The sequence below is a fragment of the Pantherophis guttatus genome, chromosome 10 (assembly GCF_059756535.1).
Source record: "Pantherophis guttatus breed Tessera chromosome 10, ASM5975653v1, whole genome shotgun sequence".
Lineage (NCBI taxonomy): Eukaryota > Metazoa > Chordata > Lepidosauria > Squamata > Colubridae > Pantherophis > Pantherophis guttatus.
This window is the reverse complement of record NC_142072.1, coordinates 9,462,401-9,467,360: the sequence shown is the minus strand read 5'-3', so window position 1 is coordinate 9,467,360 and position 4,960 is coordinate 9,462,401.

The window sequence follows — 4,960 nt, the reverse complement described above, 5'->3', positions numbered from 1 at the left end:
TGGCTCCCGGTGGTCTTCCGAGTGCGCTTCAAGGTTCTGGTTATCACCTTCAAAGCGCTCCATGGCTTAGGACCTGGTTATTTACGGGACCGCCTGCTACCACCAATAGCCTCCCACCGGCCAGTACGCTCCCATAGAGAGGGGCTCCTCCGGGTGCCGTCAGCCAAACAATGTCGGCTGTCGGCCCCTAGGGGGAGAGCCTTCTCTGTGGGGGCACCTACGATTTGGAACGAGCTCCCCCCGGAGATACGTAGGATCCCGGATCTGCGCACCTTCCGCCGCGCGCTTAAGACTTTTCTATTTTATCAAGCTGGCCTGGCCTAAATCTTCCCCCTTTTTAAATGTGGAAATTTTAAATTTTTAAATTTTAAATTCGTCTTTTTATAGGGGTATGGGTAAGGCATTTTAAATTGGGGAGCCATTTTAGATTTAATTCTGTTTTAAACGTATTTTAATTGTTTATATTGTATGTTTTTAACTTTGGCTGTTCACCGCCCCGAGTCCTTCGGGAGAGGGGGCGGTATAAAAATCTAATAAATAAAAATAAATAAATAAAGGAGAGAAGCAACCTGGAATTAAGGAGAAACTTCCTAAGTGAGAGCAATTAACCAGTGGAACATCTGGCCTTCAGAAGCTGTAGGCACTTCATCACTGGAGGTTTTTAAGAAGAGACTGGACAGAAGAGACTTGTCTAGAATGATACAGGGCAGTGATGGCTAACCTTTTTGCCATCGCATGCCAAAAGGGGGGGAAGCACGGGGTGGTTGCGTGGTTGCACACCCGTGTGCCCACACCCATAATCCAATGTCTCCCTACGCCCCGCGCATGCACGCGCAACAACCCCCCCCCTCCCCTGCGCTCCCCCTGCTTTTAGCATGCGATGACAAAAAGGTTACCAGTGGGCCCGGTAAGCCAGAGGTTTTCTTGGATCCTGGGGAGGATGAAAACGGCCTTCCCCACCCCCACCCGGAGGCCCTCCAGAGGCTGGAAACAGCCCGTTTCCCGACTTCTGGTGGACCTGGAAGACCCGAAAATCAGCTGGCCGGCACGCGCATGGAGCTGGAGCTGAGCTAGGGAAACACTCATGTGCCCATAGATATGGCTCCACGTGCCACTTGTGGCACGCATGCCATAGGTTTGCCATCACGTGTATAGGGTCTCCTGCTTGACCAGGGTGTTGGATTAGAAGACCTCCAAGGTCCCTTCCAGTTCTATTCTGATAGATTAATATGTGCAATTTTAGATCAGTGTTTCTCAACTTTGGCAACTTTAAGATGTATAGTGTCAACTCCAAAACCGGCGGGAGGCTCCGCCCACCGGCCCTGATGTCATCAAAATGCTTCTGCGCAAGCAAAGCAAGTACGCGCGCGTGGCCCCGTTGCAAACCAGTAGTAAAGGTAAGTAGAACCCACCCCTGGTCAACTCCCAGAATTCCCTAGCCATCACATTTAAGGCTTAGAATTTAGACATTGCTGTGTGGTACCAATACTTGCTAATAGTTCCTTATTTTACTTTCTTGGAGTATTTTTTGTTAAGGTCTCCCTCAGAAAGAAGTAAGGTTCTTTTTACTCTGTAATGAATTTTGTCTCATGACTTTTTCTCTGCAATTATCCCCAATATTTTTTTATTTATTTTTATTTTGAATTTGTATACCGCCCTTCTCCCTGAGGACTCAGGGCGGTGAACAGCCAAGTAAAAACATCAAATACAAATATTAAAATACAGTTAAAATATACATATATAAATTTGGCCCCATTAATTAAAAACAATAAACAAAACACTTAAAAACACTTTAAAAAATTAGGCCAGCCCGGCTTGCTGGAAAAGGAAGGTTTTAAGGGCACGGCGGAAGGCACCGAGGTCTTGGATTCTCCTTATCTCTGGAGGCAATTGATTCCAGAGGGTAGGTGCCCCCACAGAGAAGGCCCTCCCCCTGGGGGTCACCAGCCTGCACTGTTTGGCTGATGGCAACCCGAGGAGGCCCTCTCTTTTTCTCTGCAATTATCCCCAATATTGAAGCAAATAGAAACTGAAGTCCATCCGGTGCCACAGGAAGCTTCTGGTTCGATGCATATTGTCCCCTGGTTGACTTAACCGTGGATGACCATGGTCCTTGATCATCATTCCCAAGTGATGTGTATGAAAAGAGGTGTGTTGTGGCAAACCACTTGTGTCAGAAGAACCGAGGCGCTTCCAGGTTGAAAGGATCATTAGCCGGTGGCATCATTGTTGCCCGGAGGATATCCAGTTGGGGGTTCCTTTCATATCTCTGGCAGGAGCTAGAGCAGGGGTGTCCAATTCAAGGCCCGCAGGTCGGATTTGGCCCATGGGGTGCTTAAATCTGGCCCACAGGGCTGGTCTGGGAATTTCAAAGGACTGGCCCGTGGTGCCTCTGCCGGCGAAAACAGAGCAAGTAAGGGTCCTCCACAGCTCATTTTCAGCCTGAATGGCCTCCTGCAGCACTCTGCTGGCCAAAAACGGATAGTGCAGGGGCCTTGTGAAGCCTGTGAGGCCCATTTTCAGCTCATTTTTGGCCGGCAGAGTGCTGCAGGAAACAATGGAGGGTAAAAACAGGATGCAGGGGGGTGTATGTGGCCCCACATGCCCCGTTTTGGCCAGCAGGGTGCTGCAGGAGACATACTTCCCATCTCCCTCCCACTCCCCCCACCCGCCGGCCCACGGAGAACTAATGCTGATCCAGCCATCAAAGAAATCCAGTTTGACACCCCTGAGCTAGAGCGAAGGATGGGAATGGAGCTCAACCCTGCCCCACGGCAGCACTCGGGTCTCAAACGCAGGCTTGCTAACCTCCTACCGAGCATCCTTACCACATGAGCCACCATGCTCCCTTAAGGTGTGCTGTTAGACCTTAAGTAAACAATTCAAGGAGTATTGGATTCTTCATCTGCAAAAATGTCAAGAGAATGTCAGTAGGGAAATCATTTCTGGCCAAACACAAATCCATACAGCTGGTAATCAGCTGGCATTTTTCACACCAGTGACACCCACCCCCCAGACTTGACCTGACGTGTAATGTGATTGATATTGATAAGAATCTTGAATTTCAATCCTCTCTCCAAAACGAGAATGCAGAGATTACTAGCTGCAGTCATTGACTACTCTGTGTATGCAAGAGGTGAGGATTTTAAATCTTAGGAACATTGAAGAGAATGCCATGAAGATCACTAGATGCTATAGTTGTTTCATATTCCACAGGGTGGCAGACTTGGACATCATTTTCCACACTACACTTCTCAAAATATCCATCTAAGAACTTTTGCATTTGCTGGTTCCGCTGTTGAAATAATAATATTTGATTCCCTCCAATGGTGGGTTTCAGATTTTGCTACTACCGGTTCGCCCCCCGCTAATCCCACCAACTGCCAGCAGTTCGATTCTGACCGGCTCAAGGTTGACTCAGCCTTCCATTCTTCCGAGGTGGGTAAAATGAGGACCCAGATTGTTGGGGGCAATAGGCTGACTCTGTAAACCGCTTAGAGAGGGTTGTAAAGCACTGTGAAGCGATATATAACTCTTAAGTGCTATTGCTGTTGCTATTACGACCACAACTGATCCCAACATTTCTATTGGTAAGTGAAACAGTTGTTATGTGAGTTTTGCACCTACTTTACGACTTTTCTTCAGTGGTTAAGTGAATCACAGCAGTTGTTAAATTAGTCACATGGTTATTAAGTGAATCTGGCGTCCCCATTGACTTGACTTGTCAGAAGATTGCAAAAGAGATATCACATGATCCCGGGAACCTGTAACCGTTATAAATATGAACCAGTTGCCAAATGTCTGCATTGTGATCATATGACCAAGGAGATGCTGCAATGGTCGTAAGTGTGAAAAGCGGTCATAAGTCATTTTTTTCAGTGCCATTGCAACTTCACACCTTCTCTAAATGAATGGTTATAAGTCAAGGACTATTGGTATAATAGAATGACTCAAGTCAGAATGTGTTTTACTTCCCCTCCTTCTTATACCCCAGTGAATCAGGGAGTCATTTCCCTAAGTTGCTTTCAATATTACCTTGCTTCCTAGGTCTTAAAGAATGCTTCAGCCGGCTTTTAACAGTTTTTTTTTTAAATGGGTCATGTGATCAGCTCATCAACTCCACTGCTACCATTTTCATTCTGGTTATGTGCCACCAAGTCAGTGCCAGCTCTTGTGACCATCTTCTCCTGGATGATGATCTGTTTCCAATCTGGCTCTTTGGGTCTTCCAACTATATGCTCATCACTGCTGTAATCCAGCAAACATACTGTTGGTTTGGTTTGGTTTGGTTTGGTTTGGTTTGGTTTGGTTTGGTTTGGTTTAGAATAGAATAGAATAGAATAGAATAGAATAGAATAGAATAGAATAGAATAGAATAGAATAGAATAGAATAGAATAGAATAGAATAGAATAGAATAGAATAGAATGACAGAGTTGGAAGGGACCTTGGAGGTCTTCTAGTCCAACCCTCTGCTTAGGCAAGAAACCCTACACCATTTCAGACAAATGGTTAGCCAACCTCTTCTTAAAAACTTCCAGTGTTGGAGCATTCACTAGTTCTGGAGGCAAGTGGTTCCACTGATTAATTGTTAATTTCTCCTTAGTTCTAAATTGCTTCTCTCCTTGATTAGTTTCCACCCATTACTTCTTGTCCTACCCTCAGGTGCTGTCTTCTTCTCTTTCTTTCTAGCTTTTCTGGCATTACAGACTTCCCAAGGGAGATAGGAGAAAATGTAGTGTCCAAAATATAATAATTGGTCCCTGCTTATTTGTCCCTTTTTATTAGCTAGAATATTTTATGATAAATATTTTATGATAAATATAGTTGAATGACCAATTGCCAATTGTCGATGGTAAAAGAGACTAGGAATTGTAGCTTAGCATCACCTGAAGAGTCCCAAATCCTATAATCCCAACATATAAAATAAGCACTCCCCAAAGAAGATAATAAGCCAGAAAG